This window comes from Callithrix jacchus, chromosome 6, assembly GCF_049354715.1.
Source record: "Callithrix jacchus isolate 240 chromosome 6, calJac240_pri, whole genome shotgun sequence".
NCBI lineage: Eukaryota > Metazoa > Chordata > Mammalia > Primates > Cebidae > Callithrix > Callithrix jacchus.
In genome coordinates, this window is record NC_133507.1 from 131,347,521 (window position 1) to 131,366,532 (window position 19,012).

Below are 19,012 nucleotides of genomic sequence, written 5' to 3' on the forward strand. Positions count from 1 at the left end.
GGGAGGGAGGGAGGGAGGGAGGGAGGGAGGGAGGGAGGGAGGGAGGGAGGGTATTCAGGATGCCATCAACTTCAGGCATTTCAATAATTTTTTTGGAGGGGAGAGAGATAGTCTTGCTTTGTCACCCAGGCTGGAGTGCAATGGTGCAATCTTAGTTCACTGCAACCTCGGCCTCCCAGATTCAAAGATTCTCCTGCCTCAGCTTCCTGAGTAGCTGAGACTACAGGCATGTACCATCATGCCCAGCTAATTTTTGTATTTTTAATAGAGATGGGGATTTGCCATGTTGGCCAGGCTGGTCTTGAATTTCTGATCTCAGGTGATCCACCTGCCTCGGCACCCAGTCAATGTTTTGCTTATCTAGCAAAGTCTATCAAACATGAGATTTAAAAACTAAATGATACTTATGGGAGAATGTGTTTCAAAGGAAAATAAAGAGTATACCCTGGCTCAACAATCCAGGAAGATTTTATCTTGTTGACTTTGTTGTTTAATAAAACATGAGCTCTTACATCAGTTGAGAAAACCACACCACGGCAATATTTTCTCCAGGAGACTCTGAAAATCTGCATGAATTTATCATTCTAACTTCAATGCTGCAGGTAGTAAATAACTTGGACATAAATATGCCAATAGCCAAACATATATGCAGCCTAAGCACATTGCATGCATATCCTATTTTACAGAGTAACCAGCTGATAAAAGGTGACTTATTGTAGCTGAACAAGTACTTTGGGTTCCTTATTAAATGATTTATTCAGCTTACTTTGTGATACCAATGTGCAGTGTACATTCTATTCTCTCCCTTATGTAGGCTGACTCTTAAATATAATTGTTAACCAGTTGACTTTGTCACGTGTTGTTAAGTCATGATTCTCAACAGTGTTCATATTTGGCTCTAAAATGTTCTGGAAGGTGGCATCTACCAGGTGGTAAACCTGGTAGAAATGATGAAATGATAAAATGGGAGGCAGAACTGTGGCTGAGTATATTACAATTTGTTCAAGAAGCTGAATATGCTGAATAATAAAAGTACTTTGTAGGTATTTCTAGTAAATTGAAAGTTGCCATCACTGAAATATCACTCCTCAGAGAAGCCACAAGCCCTTATGCTCAAAATTATCCCTAACCAGAGTCAAAGAACGAAAACCAATTCTCAGTGTTTGTGGAGTTGGTATGTAGCTAAAAGACTTGGGCACTTTCTAGCTTGGTGATGCTGGGAAGGACACTTAAGCTCTCTTGGCCTGTTTTCTCATTGGTGAAATGGGGACGATAATAGAGGATGGTAGTGAGGAACGACTTAATACATATGAAGTGCTTGGATCATTGTCTGGCATAAAATAAATTCTGTATAAATGTTTGCTAATATTATTTTAGGCATGTTGCAGCTACTCTATATAATGTGATGCTAAAACTGTGCCATCAATGTAACAAAAATTAATGTTAAAGTAATTTAATGCTATTTATATGAGTAAAAATGATTACTTCTGACTATCCTATGTTAATTTAAAATTTTATATGCCTCGTGGAATAGGCCATAAGTTGCTCTTTAAAAATAAATTCCAGATAGCATTTATCTCTTTCTCATAAAGTCTAGAAAAATATAGTTATTTCTATTTTTTATAATAAAACCTCATAAAAGTCAAGATTATGTGAAAATTGGGCATTCTTTTTATGGCTGATAGGCACTGAGTGCCCTGAATTTTTTAGTAATCATCTCATCCTTTGGCCGGGAATTTCCCAGTTCTTTTGGGATGAAATGAGCTTTTAAATGTTTAGGGTTAGAATTTCACTTTCATTCATATATAACTACTGAGTTAGTTTTTGGAAAGACTAAAAGACAGGATTTTTTAGTGGTGTTTTTAATATTACTCAAATAATGAGCATGCTCTTTGATGTCAGATAAGTTAAATGTTTTCTGTAAATGTCCAGATAGTAAATATTTTGAGCTTTGTATGCCATATAGTCTGTCAAAACCATTCAACTCTGGCATTATGGCATGAAAGCAGCCATATACAACACAGAAGTGCGTGGGAGTGGCTATATGCCAATAGCACTGTATATAGAAAAGCAGTCAGCAGCAGGATGGTTCTGGCCCATGGACCATAGTTTACTGATTCATATTTTATAAAATTCATTTTTTTTCTTATTTTTGCTAGGGTAAAAGACATACACATAGAATGTGTACTCACTTATCCATTGCATGTGTGCTTACTTAAAAATCATGAAGATGAAGTACAAAAAAACAGGCACTTAAAGAAATTTAAGAAAAATATGTAATTTCAAGAGAAAATAAAACATGGTATTTTATCCAGCATTCATTTGTTAAGTACGCAAAGTCTCTTTCTATCTGAATAAGCTCCAGAGCTGGCCTACCATTTTACTTTAGTTCTAAAACCAACCTAGAAGGTTTAATTTACTTATCATCAAAACTATCCTTAAAAATTCTCTAAATAGTCTTAAGTTATCGTGTATAGAACTCTGTACTATATTGTTTTATATCTTCCAAATGTGAGAACCACTGAGCTGGACTAAAGAAAAAAAGAAGGTGTGTGCAAAGAATTAGACGGTCAAATCTTTGTTTTTAAAATAGTTATTCAAATTATTACAGGGAATGGAGAATTCTACCATGTTTTTTCTTGCCTGCTGACATTTTTATAAATGTTTATTTAAATGTTAAGCCTTTCTAACTTTAATATGTACTAATAGGACTTGTTTGCTACTGCACATTGTATGTAAATGCTCCCAGATTAAATGAGCTAACACGTGTAAAAGCGCTTAATACACAGCATCTGTCCCAGACCATATTTTCTGCTTTTGAATCAAACTTGTGTCTGCTCATATCCATATACACTTCTCTATGAGTCTTTAGAGGCTCATAGAGAAGAATTAAGCCATCTGCATCTTGTCTTTCCAATTTGCATTTCCTACTGTGTCTTAAAGAAGAGTTCATAGCTATCAGAGTTTGAGTCTGGGTTCCTTACCTGTAGAGCAACATCTTCCTTGAGGATATGATGGGGATCACCCTACTAGGAGTAAAATCACACAGGTCCTGACAAAATGTATGGAGATACATAGATTTAGACACTTAGTGTAAGAGAGCTGGACTTTAAAATAGGCCTCAGCTCTGCAATCCCTTATGTATTGTGCATCCTTTGTAGTCCTCCTTGTAGATGAAGATGGTTACACCTGAATGGCTTATGAAGTAGAACACAAGCCTAGTGCTTTCTAGTAACTCTACTTATTTCTACGTACCACTCCAGTAAGAAGTATTCTGTATTGTTTTAAGTGGAGTTCCTAAACAGAACTACTAATCTAAAATGACTTTTAGTATTCTGAATGTCAAAATCAGTATAGTACTCCATGGAGAAAATTTAATGAGTTGTTAAAAAATTATTCTCCATCCTGTGCTGGAGAGAATCAATGCAGCTTGGGCTAGAGGCCCAGTCCTTTTAAGATTACTGGATATAATTAATAATTTATTAGAATGAATGTATTCTCTTGGGAGAAAATATGATTGCCTGCTATTTATTAGCTGAAGACAATTTAAAAATTTATTCTTCCTTGGATGTAATACCTGTAAAATGCCACTGGAGTGAATCTAAAAGTGAGAAAAAGCATGCAGCAGTTAGCATTTTCACTGCTCCAATCTATCTGCCATGGTGCCTAGCCATTGGCAAAAGCTCAGTGTATGGTCACTATAAAGAACCATGAGGATATCCATCTCATAGTCTCATAGTTGCCAAATACAAAAAAAGAAAGCCACAAGATGAAATTTATTGCTGAGCTACTTGATGTCATTAATGTACATGGATCAGGGATTAAATTATTAATTTTCTATTTTTTTAACAGAAAGAAGCTAGAAAATATTATCAACCCTTTGAGAACACGACATAACGAACTTTGTATTTTACCACTTCCTTGAATAGGTAAGACCCTACTCTCTCTACTCTGAGAAAAATTACCCACAATTGTAAAAAATAACTCTTTGCTAACCTTTCGTTGTTTTAAATCTTTAAATAAGTAACAATTCATTTTAGCAATGGAGAAATAACTTATAGTTATTTCTAATGTTTTAATAGTTATAGCTAATAAGTTTAGTATTATTAAAACAGCCCTTCACAGTTTTGAGTTGACTTAATAGTAAGAGAATGGCAAGGTCTTCCTCTGAATCAGGATTGAACTCAGCCTGTCTCTCCTGCTGTGGTTAACAATGCCAATGGTATTTCCTCAGCACCTATCACATCCAGGCATGGCCCTACGTGACTTAATTCGCATAAATAAATTCATTTATTTCTTAAACAGCTCTATGAGGTAGATATGGGGATCATCCCCATTTTATAGTTTACAGGCATGAGGCAGAGAGAGAGGAGGAGGATGCAGGGATTCACCTCAGACGGAATACATGGCTCTGGAAGCAGGCACTGGAAAGAACACCAGCCCTAGCGGTTGTTAGGAAAGCAGTTTCATGTTGTGGTAGAAATGTCTAGCAGTCAGACTCTCCTACCTTTTGAGTAGTTTTTATCCAAATTAATGGAATAAAAATAATACAGTGCATTTACTGAACGAGCTGTAAATGCATAGCAGGTAAACTTATATTTTATGTTTGCATTTGTTACTTACAAAATTTTTGCATGAGTAAGTAAAAGAATATATACACGTTAGCTCTACAAGCAGAAACAATATTTTTCTTTATTTTGCATCTTTCTTTAAACCCAAATTCCTATGAAAAAGCGTAATACAATTATGGAAAGATTATAAGTGAATGATTTCTTATTCTAGGAAATATATTTTAATTTAGTTTTTTTATTAGAAGTACTGAATATGCAATCTTAAATTGACCACAGCCAGATTTACTTTCTTGCTGTTATTATTTATTTTGTTTTTAAGCAAGAAAATTTATAAGATGTTTAAAGCAAAATATAAAGTAATTATAGGTCAGGTACAGTGGCTCACACCTATAATCCCAGCATTTTGGGAGGCCGAGGCAGGCAGATCACGAGGTCAGGAGTTTGAGACCAGCCTGGCCAACATAGTGAAACTCCATCTCTACTAAAAGTACAAAAACTTGGCCAGATGTGGTGGTGGGTGCCTGTAATCCCAGCTACTTGGGAGGCTGAGTCAGGAGAATCGCTTGAAACTGGGAGGCGGAGGTTGCAGTGAGCTGAGATCGTACCATTGCACTCCAGCCTAGGTGACAGTGTGAGACTCTGTTTCAAAAAAAAAAAAAGATAGCAAACCCTAAGTATCTATCACACAGATTAAACAAGTGCTAACATTCAGCTCTATTAAAATCTTATCTAAAGAAATAAACCATCACAGACAGCAGCAAAGCTCTTCCTGCTTTTTTTTTAGTTTCTTCCATTCTTTCAGAGATGTCAAAACCCTAAAGATGACATAACCTTTCTGTGTGTGTTCTAACAGTGCTATGACACGTGTAAGAAACAAATGTCAAACAATTATTAACCTTTTAAAAGTTTACTTAAAGGGCATCACACTGTCAATATTCTTTTGCAGCTCGTCTTCACCCAACATTATATGTAGAGATTCTTTCATATCGAGAGATGAAGATCAGGTTGACACCTTTGGTTATAAAGTTGACTCATTTTAATGTTTTAATCTTCTGATGCTTAGTATTATAATTACTATTTCTAAATGACTTTCAGCATTTTAAAGGTTTAATGTTAAAATGGTTTAAGCATAGCTTGCAAACCTTATTTTGGATTTATATATAAGGAATTGCAAGTTTTTAACATATAATATCATACTAATCCTGCTTGTTTTATGTTTTTCAACTAGAAAAACATTTTTTTTAATTTGGCTTGTAAAGATCTTACTAATTTAATGAGACTCATGATTTTCACTTTTTTGCTATAATACAATAGTTAGAATCTCCTTGTACATGAAATACTTACTATTCCCAAATATAGTATAAATTACTACTTTTGGAATTTAAGATACTTAAAAGTCAAATACCGTTGTTTGGCCCATGAAGATAACTTAAAAGTAAAATACCTTTGTTTGGTCTGTGAAGATAATTTAAAAGTCAAATACCTTTGTTTGGCCCAGGAGTTGCTCATATTCTCCTAGAAAATAATTGAAGACGTTAAAACAGAAGATTTTTTTTTCAAAATGTTTTCTAACACTTTAGCCAATTTTAGAATTTGTTTAAAGTAAAAGAAATGGCAGTATATGGTAGTGAAATAGTTAGACATAGATTATTTCCCAACTTTTATTTTCTGAGGGAAATAAATTATTTTGTCAGAGTTGGGGAAGAAAGAGGAAGAGAAAACTAACCTTTCTGGGCAAATATGAGTAAATATGAGATTTTATATAAGTATCTTAGGTCAAAAATGCATTACCATTTTGCACAGGAGGAAAATAAGGCCCAAATACCTCAGGTAACTTACTCAAGATCATATAATGATTGCAGAGCCTGGATTCAAGCTCATCTCTTTGAGGCCCTGAAGCTATTCTGCCTACTAGAAAATAAATTGGAAAAACCTAATCTGTTCATCACATAATTAGAAATTTTATTTATGCCACTAATATTTATTGGAATCCTTTTATATGAGTAGAGGGCCAATGTTAGGAAAGCAAGGAAGACACAATACTTAAAATGAGAAAACAGGCTATTGAAAACCATGAAGATTCATTTAGTGATGCCACTAAATGTGACCATTTAATTAGACATTTTTATTTTGTTGTGATATCATTACACTGTTTACCAGATGATTATCTTTGAAATTACCTAGCCATGCCAATTCAATTAAACTGCACAGGATAATGGGAGTGAAAATGTTTTGCAAATGAAAAAATCTTTGCAGTCATTTGCTAATATTACTAATTCTCATATTCCGTGAATTTAGAGTTTAATACTTCTGTCCTAGCACATGTCCTTCTAAATGTGGTTGAACTTTGAGTCTTACTAATTTATATAGAATTCACATATTTTTCTGCCGGGCATGGTGGCTCACGCCTGTAATACCAGAACTTTGGGAGGCTGAGGTGGGTGGGTCATGAGGTCAGGAATTCAAGACCAGCCTGACCAACATGGTAAAATCTCATCTCTACTAAAAATACAAAAATTAAGCAGGTGTGGTAGCGCGTGCCTGTAATCCCAGCTACTCAGGAGGCTGAGGCAGGAGAATTGCTTGAACCCCAGAGGTGGAGGTTGCAGTGAGCCGAGATCACACCACTGGACTCCAGCCTGGGTGACAGAGTAAGACTCCATCTAAAAAAAAAAAAAAAAAAAAAAAAAGAATTCACATAGTTTTCACACCAAAACTCCCTTAAATATTAGAGTGCAGTGGTGAGCAACTCTGAAAGTTTGTTTCCAGCATGCACCACCTTTTAAAGGCATAATTTAATCTCTTTAAGCTTCATAGTAGATAAGTACAGTACCAGGCTCATGCCTGTCCAGGATCTTATCATGTCTTATCATCTCTATCTATATCATTCATATCCACTGTCTCTCATTTTTACTACTATCATAACCCCCTGTGCTCAGTCTTGTTTTCCTATAGTCTGTTGTTCACATGGAAGTCAGAATGATCTTTTAAAAACATCTTAATCAGTTGATATGACTCTCCTATTCAGAATCCACCAATGGCTGCCTGTAGTATAGCCCATATTCCTGCAATGGCCAATAAGATGCTACATATACTCGCATCTTCTACCTTCCTGACATCATCTCAACATGATCTCCTCTTGTGGAGGGCAGAGACTGTGATGTTCAGGGCTGTATCACTAGCCCCTAGAACTACCACCTATCTTGGTGGATGGGCCCTCACTTGCTAAAGGGATGACTAGCTATGCAAGAGTTACCATAGAACAATGCAGGTAGATGCTGTGCACACAGAATACACTTAATGCACAACAGTAATAGTCGTTGCCCTTTTAAGGATTCCTTTGGTTTGTTTCAACAGACGCCATCATGTCTGCAATGCTAAAGCACTTTCATGTTTTGGACTCATGATTTTATAGCATTATGAGAAACTTTATCTAGCTGATTTATAATATCAAGCCATAATGTATAATGCCAGAAGAAGAAAAAATGCACATAGACAAATCAGGAACAAATTAGCTGGATGAGAAAGCCAGGTGAAGAGCAGAAAATATTTATTATTCCTTGCAGTCTTTTAAACTAAATAATAATACTAAGATTTGCCACATTCAACATAGGTTAGACTTTATCTTCAGAATAGATTTCTATCTTTTCATCACTCATAGATGAGCAAAGTTTATCTTTTAAGACAATTTTCTGTAAAATAGGCTGGGTTTTATTTTGTTTTATTTTTTACAGTCTTCCTAGAAGAAGCACTTGATGAGTGTTTATATTTTGAGAACATTTGGCAAGGGAAAAACAAACAGTAGCACCACAATACCCCAACATTTAAGGAAATGAGAAAGAAAGCCTGGTATTTTCACCATCTTCTCTGAAAATAAGTACTTTGACTTGCACTGATTACTACTTGATCAGCATTCAGCTCCGCTCCGTGGCACTCTGCAAAGAATTTTAAAGGCAGATTAAGCGTTCTAAAAATAAATTCTATTGGTAAATTAGGGTATCAGATGCTCCCATTATAAAAGCCTATTCTATTCTGTACTATCAGCTGGCAGTCATATCCAGACCTCAAGCTACTCTGGCTCTTATTGAGCAAGAACCTATTCCAAGGATGAGGTTTTGAAGAGGGATCTCTCATAGTTAACAAGAGACAGAAAGAGGGAGAATTGCCCCCATACTCTGGCAGGAGTTAAATAACAATAACAGCCCTCCTACTTACAGACTGAGTCATCAGCACATTCTACTGATTTCTCAGTAATTCTGGGCAGATTGTTTTGGCTGGAATCTGTAGGCAGAGGTGGGCACCACCTGCTTCAAAAGGCTGTAGTTCTTATTAGAAGGGTGTTGTTATTAAGTCTTTTCTTTTAACAGTTTGAACAATTGGAGATAGGAAAAGAAAAAAAAAATGGTGCTGATGAGCACTTTTTCCAATGCTTAGCCTTTTTAAAAATGGTGGTCCAGGCATGGGTATTGTGCAATTAGTTCTTTTACTGGCTATGAGTATAAGTCACTTTGCTTAAGCAGAATAGGGAAGATTATTATATGGTTCCTAAGCGACCTCATAATCCAAGGACTCAGAAAGAGATCATATGAACGTCTAGAATCAGAAACCAAACATGAGCCAGGAACCAAAGCCACCATTTTCCCAGCCTCTCTTGGGCTCCTCAGCCCGACTTCTCTGTAGCTCCCTTTAATTCAGGTGATTAAAGATAACTTTACCTAGAGACTAGATTTCCCTACTGCCCTTTACAGAAGCACAGCTCTCAAATGTGCTTCCTAATGAATGCCAGCTTCAAATAGTATATCAGTTTTTAATGACCTGAGCTGCTTAGTTAATAAGCTGTGATCAATGGAATAGACAAGTGGTACATATACAGATGCCAGGATCCTATACCTATGGGTGGGAAGAAGAAAGAATAATCAGTGAAACAGAGTCTTGATGGTAAGACACTCTCAAAAGCTATTAAAAATTTTCATGGTACAGTTTATTTATACCCTAAGTCTTCCCTTCCACAAAATTCCCCATCACTGAATTTCATTGGCGTATGAAGAGTCAAAGAGTAGGATGTTAAGGGATTAGAAGAATAGGGAGTATAGCCAGTCTCCAAGGAAAAGACAGATAAGGACTTCTTGTCTCTGGTTTTTGTATAATCAATACTTTGGGGGAATATTCACTACATACTATTTTTTCCTTCTTATTGAAGTACTTACATTTATTTTATGGTTGTGAACTCATAAAAACTCAATTACTATACTGATCAAGAGTCTTTTCCCTATTGGTTGGTGCTCTGAAACTGAGGATGTCTATAAGCCCTTGAAAGTCTTGTTCAGGCTCTCCTTGCCCCTTGGGCTAGAAAGTAGCATTTTTCAAGATTGAAGGGAGCTGCAAGAAAAAAAAGACAATAGGTGGAGAGCAAAATGACTGTCATAGACAAATCTGGAGACAGAACAATCAGCTTAAGGAAGCATTTCAGGTGCAAAGTTAGCATTCAGCCTTTAGCATGCCACATTTTCTTGTAAAAATAAAACTGTTTATAAGATGTATTCATCTGTTTGTCCTGTTCCTGTGATGCAATATGAAAAATGTGAACTTAGCAAGAGGTGTGCAGGTATGTGGATGCCTGTGCATTTACACGCACACCTTAAACCGACACTTCAGTGTGTATAGTTCCAAAGACCACCATGGATAGAGTGTGATATGAGAAACTTTGCAAGCAGACAACTGTCCTGTGGACCTAGCTGTTCCTGAGGAGGTGAATGGCTGTTTTCCCAGAAGTGGTATGTTTGACCAGTTCCCCCTTTTCCCCTCGGGCTTCTACTATAGGCAAAAAAAAAAAGTAGTAAACAAGGAAACATTTTTCACAATGGTCATAATGTAACCTCAGCATAACACTTGCTTAATTCTCACTGAAATATTTAAAAAAATATATAAACTTCTTTTCAAGCCAGTCTTGTTTTTACAGGAGAGAAAAGAGTGTATGATGAAGCAAAGATCTTTCTATTTACTCCTTAAAAAAATCTTTTAACCCTACTTTGTTCAAGTCTCTGTTCCATAAAGCATGGGAAAAATCCAAATAAGGAATCGTGTAGATGCATGAAACTGCAATATGTGTTAAAAGAAACAGTAAGTCCATTTTAATTGGATTATGTAAGGTAGGAGAATGAGTTGAGTCAGAAGGAGTAAATTGAAATAGGAGAGTGGAGACGATATGAAACCTAACCTTGGGGTGTGTACTTTATTCATTAGCTAGTGAGGATTCAGTAGGCAACACGGTTTCTGGGCAGAGGAATGATGTGAACAAATTTGGAAGTTTGATTACACTGGCAAAGTTATGTAGAATAAATTAGACAGTAGATTCTGAAGCAAAATGAAATTGGAGGTTTATATCACTAATATGTGTTTACACCTTCAGCATGTGGTAGTGGACAAGAAATTGAGTGGAAAAGAAATCTGTAGCTAAGGAAAATGGTCAGGACTGGAATTATGGACTAGGTACTCATCTACATATCCAGTATCTGAAGTATTTGGAGTGAAGGGCCATGAAGAAGAAAATAATGCCAGAAAAGAACAAAGAACATTAGGGAACATTCACATTGGCAGGGAGAAGTGGAGAAACAGAGAAAAATTAGGAGGATGTTTAAAAGGAATCATGCCTAATATGAACCAAGGTTATAATTCCAGAAAATGTCATTTAAGTCAAGAGAAGAGAAACAAACAACAAAAAGTATCATACTTCATGCTTAATAGGTTATCAGTGACTATTAAGAAACAGGAAAACAGTAACTACAAAGTCTCTATCTTCAACTCCATCCCTCAGACTTTCTACCATGCCCTGGCCATGCCCATCCATCGTCAGGCATCACAAACTCCCATGTTCCTCTGTTCTCTTCCTGGCATCCAAAGTTTTAATGTATCTCCATTGCTATCCCTCAAGATGTCCAAGTAGAAATTCAAGAATCTATTGTTGAATCCTCTTACTATAATTCCTAAATTTGTCCAGGCACCAAGTTCTGAAGTATCTCAGAAAGCTGAGCCATCCCCTTCCTCACTCTTACTCCCTCAGCCCAGTGCATCTACCTGAACCTTTCAGTGGCCTTTGATTTGTTTCCCTGTTCTGACTCCTTTATAAACTGAGTCTCCTTCATGCTGTCACTGTGTAATTTTTAGTATATATCAGAAATTTCTTTTCCTGCTTCAAATTTTCCTACAGTCTAAAGGTCCAAACATATTAAATACCATTTAGAACAGGGGTCAAAACAACTGTTTCTGAACAATCTTCAGTCTTTCTTTTCAACTGAATTGCCTTTTCTTCATTCTAACATCAGCAGGTGATCTGTTGCTTTCTCAATTTAATTATGTCTTTTTGTATATCACAACCATCACTCTTGTTATTTCTATTACTCCTGTCTAAATACCCATGTTCCCCTTGTCTGCCTTACAAGCCTATGTCCATTCTATTCAAATGCCATTCCTTCTATGAAGCTTTTTTTTCTAGTTCTAAAAAAGTAGTACTAATTGTGCCTTTAGGCAATGAGGGGCATCTGTAGCCTTTTAAATATATCTACACTATAGAAAAATCATCTTGGCATGTCATTGTTCCCATCCACTTGGTGAAACCTCAAAGGCAACAGTTTCATCACATCCATAATTGTGCTTCCAAAACCATGTTAAGATTTTAAGCAAAACACTATTTAGTAAATTGTTGTTAATAGTTGTTACCAAGTTATGAGTAAAAGAGTGAGTAGTTGATAAATAAATGGATTAAAGAGGTGAACAGAAATGTAGCCTTGAGATGGCAGATTTACAAAATAGATTTTTATGGTGATGGCTACTGTTTATTATCCTTTCCTGTGTGGGGCAGAAAGGGGGTTTGTTTTGGGTAGGAAAAAGAAGACTATGTTTGTAGTCAGAAAGTAAGAAAAGGAAGAAGAATGAGCTGGCATTGTGAGACAATGAGGGGATATTTGACAAAGTTTTGGAGGAGGCAGGAAAAAGATTTGTTAAAGAGCAAATAGATTAACAAAATGAGGGCCACCCATTCCTCTAAAAAAGGTGACAATGATGAGGACAAATGAAGAGGCCCTGGAGAGACAAGACAAGATGTAGAGCCTGTGCAGGGCTTCTGTCTTTTACCATCTCAGGAAAGGAAGGGCTTCTGCTTTGCTTTTGGCAAACATCAAGCTGTCCTAAGATTCCCTGAATGTGATTGCACATTCTGTCCCCACGCTGACCAGAAAGCAGATGTTAAAAAAGGAGCAACCCAGAAGCTGGGCCATCTTTGCTGCAGCTACACCAGAGAAGAGCATGAAGAGAGAAATTTAGGAAGAGCTGCAGGAAATTCTCTTTCCTCAAGTTTGCTCTCTCACTTCTCCCACTCCACCTCCCACAGGGTGTTCTAGTTGCTGTCAAGATTTGCTGTGCAGGCAATAAATTGGGGACAGTGACTTCAATGTTACATTTAATCCTGTTTTTTCTATTAGTCTCATCTATTTTTTGGAAAATATCATTATACTTCTCTTCAAAGTATCTTAGCTAGGATTTGCTCATTGCTGTAACAAACAGATCTAGAAATGTGTTATAATTTTATATTTTGCTCACCCAACAGTCCAAGTTGGGTGTCCCAATTGAAACGTTGTTTGTTCTGTTTGTAGTCAGCCAGGCTCCAGTTTCCTTCCATGCGCTTTGCTGTGTTATTTTCTGCATGCAGTGAGTGGAAGGAAAAAGACCAACAAGGATCATGCAGCAGTTGCACATGAGGTGATCTTTGAAGTGTACATAGCACTTCTTTCTGTTCACCTGCCATTGGTTTGAACTCAGTAATTTGAATACACCTAATTGCAAGGGAAGTTAAAAATTGTACTATAGCTATATGCTCAAAAAAAAACGGGAAAAAGATTTTGGTGAATGGTTAGCAGTCTCTGTTATACCAAGGGCAAATCTGTCTACAAATTAATATATTTGAATATTTGGATCAAATAGCTCAAGCTGTGGCAAAAATAGATGTCAATTATACCATAGAGATACGAGTATGGATCATAACTTCAATATCATGTTAAAATGGTAAATATATTAGATTACACCAGTGTTTTGAGGTTAATTCTCACAATAATAGAGAAAGCAAGCATTTTTCCTGGGCAACATAGTGAGACCTCATCTCATCTCATTAAAAATAAAAATTAGCTAGAAACGGTTGCACCTGCCTGTAGTCCCAGCTACTTGGGAAGCTGAGGTGGGAGGATTGCTTGAGCCCAGGAGTTGGAAGAAGCTTGAGAGAGCTATGATCATGCCCCTACATTCCAGCCTGGGTGACAGAGTAAGACCTCTGACTCTAAAAAAAAAAGAAAAAAATAATAAATCAGATATTTTACATAACTCTCATTATAGAAATAATCATTGTTTCCAAAATGATAATGGCTTCAAAAGCATAGTGTCTATTGCCATTTTTGGCTTCTTCAGTAACTTCTTATTAAAGGAATCAATTGATTAGTAAATGTAAAAAGGCTTATTATGGAACAAAATAAATATTTGTACTTTAATGAGTTTCTAAAATTTATTATAAAAAGACAAATTGGCATGGCCAATTAAAAACTCATTTTTGTACTGAAGAAGTATATATTCCCTTTTAAGGAAAAATAAAGAGTAAAAATTTAATAGAAAAAAAAAAACCCTGAGTTGATACTTGTGCAAAAAAGTTGAAAAAAATTGTGATGTTTTGATGAACTTACCAATAACCATATATAGTCCTGACATGATATTTTATGTTTGCTCCATCCATACTATTTGTTTGGACATTTATAAACATTACAGTCTACGTGGAGGGTAGCAGTACACCTGATTTATATGAAAGGAATGTAGTGTGTTGCAGTGTTGCATGAAAGCTGTTCGGTTGGATAAATATTCTACAAAATCAACTTATCTGCTAAATAATTCTGTAATGGAGTTTTTGTTTCCTGTGAATGCAGAATGCTTGGGTGTTTGCAAAAATGCTGCATTGCAGTTAAGTGTGTAATTGCTGGTTTTTCCCTGAAAATTAAAACTCCTTTTCTGAGAGTATGTGGCCATTTGATAGAATTCTTCTGTCATCAGAGAGCATTTCAAAGGGAAGAAAACTGGCCTTTCCTACAAGCATGTAAGCAAAGACAGTTTGATGTTTTCATCTATGTGAGATTAAGTAGCCAACAAAACCCCAGCGTGGCTGAACTCGGAGGCTGATTCCTTCTGAGAGTCTCTGTGAAATCTTTCTTCCTAAGAAGTATGATAATTTACTTAAACCTGGTAATTTCTTGAGATTTTTACTCTTTTTCTTTTCTCACCCACCTTGTGCACATTTCTAATGAATGTCAAGGACTCCAGTTGTACCATGTGCTCAGTAATTACTACAGAAGGCAGTCTGATTCTGAGACAGTTGTAGTCTCTGTCAGAGAAATTTAGAATTCACTAAAGCAAATACTTCAGTGAGGGAGTGCCAAAGCTTGAGTCATTTACAACCATTGTGAACAGAGCTCTAGGAAAGACCCAGTAGTAATCAATCCTGAATAAAGAGCAAAGGGCCAACACAATAAAAAAAGACCTTTTTCTAACACAGACAGACGGCTGTGGCACTAGAAAATTCTTCCTACTGGGAAGCAGCATGTAAGCCTTCTTGTTTTGAGCTTGTGTGTTCCTTTTTGGCATGTGTTTACGATTGGAGTGAATCCTGTTTTTGGAGTGTGAGAATGCAAGAGAGAACTTTATTTTAAAAGCAAGGGGAATTGAAAATTATAGTATGAGATAATGTTATATATATATACACAAATGTATATACACACACAGATAATGTTATATATATACACAGAATTGAAAATATAGCAGCATAATACATTGCATGTACACACTGATATATAATATCTATACACATACATCTATGGATTATTTAATTATACATTGTAAGATTTGACTGAAACATGAGGACAGGGAAATTCTTCATTGAAGTACTGTAGGGAAGTAACATACCAATGTATATTTTGACTGTAATTTTCTCATGGTAAGAGCTGAGTAACTATATTACATAGTTTGAAATATTTGTACATGGAAAACACACAGAAAAACCTTCTAACTTTACTTTCTCCATTATAGTTTAAGTAATGACAAGCCTATTCTGCAACTGTTGTTTCTGGCATCTAGAGTCTACCATGCTTAAGAGCCTACAAAGACTTCCCAGCTTGTATAGGATCCTGTAGAGCTTTGTCAGGTGAATTTTTGGAATTATACATTAAAAATATAAAAATCACAGAATGCCAAACAAGAGCTGAGAACCTACCTGAATAGTGTTCTCTGCAAGCAAGTGTACTGCTGCTATATTCTGCTTTTCTCAGCTCATCTGGAATCCCAAAAAGAAAAACAGCAGATCTGATTGGGCATGGTGGTCCATGCCTGTAATCCCAGAATTTTGGGAGGCCAAGGTGGGCAGATCACTTGAAGTCAGGAATTTGAGACCACTCTGGCCAATATGGTGAAACACTTTCTCTATTAAAAACACAAAAATTAACTCAGTGTGTTGGTGGGTGCCTGTAATCCCAGCTATTCACTCTTAAAATTAAATTAAGACCTGATACATGCTCATTACAGACCATTATCAATCCATCAATTAATTTATTTTGTTTTCTAGTATCTTATTTAATAATCATTTACTGAATACCAGCTTTATATCAGGCCCAGTGCTTTGGCCATTTAGGCTCTCTGTTGCTTGAGCAGTCCTCCAACCTCAGCCTCCCAAAATGCTTGTATTACAGGCATGAGCCACAAAGCCTGGACTCAGCACAAATTTTAATGAAAAGGAACCCTTCAGGACATCATAAACTGGACCACAAACCGAAAACAAAACTAATAAGGTCAATACCGATGAATATTTTATGAAACATATTTTATCATTCTTTTCAAAACAGATAGATGTAAATAGATGACAGATAAAATAAATACTGCAACTTTCATGAAACAGTCTTTTAAGTTTATTAGACTATATTAATTTGAGGAGTAGGTTTTGTTTTAACTAATTAATTCATTTTTTGAATATAGAATCTAGCCCCTTGTTTCAGTCACAGTCACACTGCCGTAGCTCAGGTCTAGTTGTTCCTTTCAAACAACCATCTCTGAGAAATGTTTCTGTCTTTAGCCATGCCTTCTTCCAGTTTACTTTCCATACTGTTGCTGGATCAATCATCCTAAAAGCTAAGCTAAAGTGTGCCATTTTCTTCTCTCCATCTTTCATAGGCATCCCATGGCCTTCAGGACAGAGTCTGGCCATGGCCTACCGCATCCCTTTATGATTCTGCCATTTCCTGCTGACAGCCTCATTTCTGCACGTCCCACTTCACTTCTGTTCCATAGTGAATAATTTTGTGCTTTACATGAGTTATTTTTTTGTTCATTTATTTAGTAAGCATTTGTTGTGGAGCTTACTCTGGGCCACCAACTGTACTAGGTGCTGGAGGTCAGAGATGAATTAAACACCACCCTTCCTCCAGGAGTTCACAGTCTTCTAAGGGAGACAGATAGAGAGTAATCTCTGACCCAGAGTGAGGGCTGGAGTTATGGAAATGCTGGAAGATTGCTCAATTTGGGATCTTTCTAGAAGGTGTTACCTAGCCCAAGTCTCAAAAACAAACAAAACAAAAACAAAAATGTAGGATTTGGTCATCTAGGCTCTTTCTTCCTAGAAAGATTCTTGTCCTTTCTTTGACTAACTCCTACTTGTTCTTTAAACTCACCTAAGATGTCACCTCCTCCAGGGAGTGTTGATTGACTTCCTACTGTGGCAGGAGGTGTTGATGTACCTCCACAACTTCCTGTTCTTATCTCCGTCACAGCATGTACCACACTGTATTATTGCTGTTGGTTTGTCTGTGACCGGCTTCAAAATGAGAGCTATATATTTTTTTTTTCTAGTATTCCCAGTGTGTTCCTACCACTTGATACATAGAAGCCTGTCCATTAATTTTTAAAGACATTTTACAATTAATTGCTTAATGCATTAAAATTTGTCCAACTAAGAGTTGGACAACATCTTAGTAGTCATACATTCTAGTCTCCCATCAGTCAAAACCAAAATTGATTCTATAATGTTCATAACAGGATGGTCATTCAGGTTTTGCTTGAACATATTCACTGATAGGAGTGCAATAAGGTTCAAAGAAAAAAATACTATAATTATGCTGTAAATCCATTTGCTCTTATATTTGGAATGTGATTTTAATTTGAACATGTTAGATACAGAGCTTTAGTCAGATGGCTTGCATTTGTGGAGAAAGAATTATTCATCAAAAGATAAAGGGACTGAGCAGACCCCATAAAGAGAAGGGCACAGAACAAATGGTATCTTGTTTATAATTCTCCAGGACTTTATCACACTTCCTCTTTCTTAAACAGCTAAAAAGCCGATCCCACTCATAGAAAACTATCAAGAATCTAATTTTTGAATTTATGCTCTAATACGTTCTTCAGTTTCAATTATCCATTCCTTTTTTTGTCTTTTCATGACTGCCATTTCTTCCCCAACTTTTAGTTTTGTTTATTATTTTTAATTCTAGCATCTTCTTTCACGATATATAACATGGCCTCCAAGTTTACCTGGATCATGGCCCTATTACAATACAAAGATATCTCTGAAGCATCTAGTCCCTCAAGTACTGATTATTATTTTTAGATTGTTGTCAATCCCTGCCAGTGGCTTCTCTATAGTGTGTCTCTCAGGTATCTCAAACCCAGGGATCTTCACTCTGTAGTGGTACAAATAAATATTTATGGCCTAAATTCTCCTTTGGAATGTCTGTAATTCTAGCAAATGTTCTTCAGAGTTGTGTCCAAAGAAGATTTACTTTTACAGTATTTTGTTAAGTGAACCTGGACCAAGTCTGACAGCTCTTGAATCAGATTCCAAACTGGAAAAAGTTTAAAACAAAATACATTATTTATCCAAATTAAAATTATAATTTTACTCTTAAGCTTTTAATCCTGATGTTTAAACATATGCTTATTTAAGAAAAGTTTTATTTAAATTATTATGATTAGAATTTTTCTTTTCTCCTTATATAGTAAAAAAAATTCTAATGTAGAGGTCAAAATTTATTTGTTCAATGGCTCTATAGTTAGTTAGGTACTTATAAAACTAAAACTCTGGTTTACCACCATGTCCAAGTTTACATATCTTGTAAGCGGTAGACCAAGGATTCATCCCTAATCTTCTGATTGAAAATCCATTACCTATTCCACAATATCTCTAGTACCTAAATGGAAGTGCTTAATTAAATATCACTGGTAGGGGTGGGGGAGCTTAAAAAAGAAAAACAAAAAAAATTACTGGTAGAGGCTAAAGCTCTAAAGCATATTAAATATTATTTATATTTAATATATACAGGAGCTATTTATTAGTCCTCCTATATAATAAAAAGTTGGCTTAGAAATAGTAT

General features: G+C 35.9%; 1 protein-coding gene across 42 annotated transcripts in view; it reads left to right on the forward strand.

Annotated features, from left to right (window-relative positions):
- Positions 1-19,012, forward strand: part of MAP2 (microtubule associated protein 2) — a 149,344-nt gene that overhangs the window by 40,021 nt on the left and 90,311 nt on the right. For all 42 annotated transcript variants that reach the window (XM_054257891.2, XM_078328365.1, XM_035305542.3 and 39 more), the window contains exon 3: positions 3,853-3,929. The gene's annotated coding sequence lies outside the window, so the exon portion shown is untranslated. The remainder of the gene's footprint in view (positions 1-3,852; positions 3,930-19,012) is intronic.